Here is a 1,606-nt window from a genome sequence, read left to right as displayed (position 1 = left end):
CCCATCTCCGCACCCCTCCTGAGGGGCCCCACGTGACACAGAACTTCACTGTCCTCTTGAAAATGACATCACAAGACCTGAAGGGGAGCTAAACGGGCTGACACCTGTAGCTGAAGAGTGCCTTAACGCCAAGTCCCACGGCTCCATACGAGAGAAGCCTGTTGCTCCTCTGACAAATTTGGCAGCTTCACGCGCCCTAAGTGAGTGACTTTCAAGATTCAAAGGCTTTTTAAAAATTATGTATAGATATATTCCTTTTAATCGTCTTCACGTATTGTATAGCTTTCTGTAATACTCTTTCTTGGATTAATAGAAAAATCCTTTGACACTGTAAACTGCCGAATACGTTTCCCTGTGTATTCGCATGTCTTCAAAAGATCCTGAGGAAATGAAGTGTTTCTCGAGTTGGCATATTTTTTGAAGACAGCAGATAACGCTCAATAAACTCATTTTGTCAAAGCAAAATGAGATAGATTCACTTCCAGATGATCGCTCTGCGTGGCTCTATGGCTTAGTTGGTTAAAGCGCCTGTCTCGTAAACAGGAGATCCTGGGTTCGACTCCCAGTGGGGCCTGATGATTTTTCCAGAGAAAATCAGCTGTTTCTGAAAATTGTTTTCTTGACGAGGAACTGCGTCCTCACACTAATTGCCAAACATTCTCACCAAACTTAACAGCAGTAGAACACAATTGGATAAATCCCAAGTTGGTTAAATGCATCCTGCTCAGATTCCTTACTTTTAAAAAGTAAATTTTTAGGAGGTAGACAATGCAAATGCAAAACACTGCGAAAGAATAATGCATGTGACCCACCTCAATCAATTTCGTATGTCTTGCTTTAAACTGTGGTAAAATGTTTTTGAGCACTTACAATGTGTTACAGTTTAAAGCATGTAGATAACTGTTGTAGGCATGCAGATAAATAAAATCCCTCTAGATTCTAAAAATCTCCAGCTCTATAATTGAGTTCATAAGATAAGAAATTAATGAACAACAAACCCATTAGTAGCTACAAACAAAAATTAGGACATTTGCTGGGGCATGCTTGCCTTTTATTTATTTTATTTTATTTATTTTATTTTATTATTTTTTGAGATGGAGTCTCCCTCTGCCGCCCAGGCTCCAGTGCAGTAGCAGTTCTCATGCCTCAGCCTCCAGAATTGCTGGGATTACAGGCGTGCACCACCACGCCCAGCTAATTTTTGTATTTTTATTAGAGACGGGGTTTCACCATGCTGGCCCAGCTGGTCTCCAATTCCTGCCTCAAGTGATCCGCCTGCCTTGGCCTCCCAAAGTGCTGGGAATACAGGTGTGAGCTGCCGCGCTTGGCCTGTTTTTCACTTTTTAATGAGAAATATTCACAATGTGGCTACTATGTTACTCTAAGTATCATTAAGTAGCAAGGTAAAATATTGGAAAATTGTCCCTATGTTTGGACCTCACTGCTGTTCGTTTTGATTGGGACCTTGTTGAACTAGGTCACATCAGCTGTATTCAAACCTCAGGGGCTCCATTTGATGGCTAAAGGACCTTTAGCAAATTGCTCTAGCTCCATAGGCATCACTTTCTTCACATGTGGAATGGAAATAGTAATAAGCCTACCTAAT

At 41.3% G+C, this 1,606-nt stretch overlaps 1 non-coding gene across 1 annotated transcript; it reads left to right on the top strand.

The window, feature by feature from the left end:
• The first annotated feature begins 500 nt into the window (after positions 1-500).
• TRNAT-CGU lies at positions 501-574 on the top strand. The gene has a single exon. It is a non-coding gene; the product is annotated as a tRNA-Thr (tRNA).
• The last annotated feature ends 1,032 nt before the right edge of the window (positions 575-1,606 follow it).

Source organism: Nomascus leucogenys, chromosome 22a (assembly GCF_006542625.1).
Source record: "Nomascus leucogenys isolate Asia chromosome 22a, Asia_NLE_v1, whole genome shotgun sequence".
Lineage (NCBI taxonomy): Eukaryota > Metazoa > Chordata > Mammalia > Primates > Hylobatidae > Nomascus > Nomascus leucogenys.
Note: the sequence above shows the minus strand (reverse complement) of the source record. Positions and strands in the feature narration are given on the sequence as shown.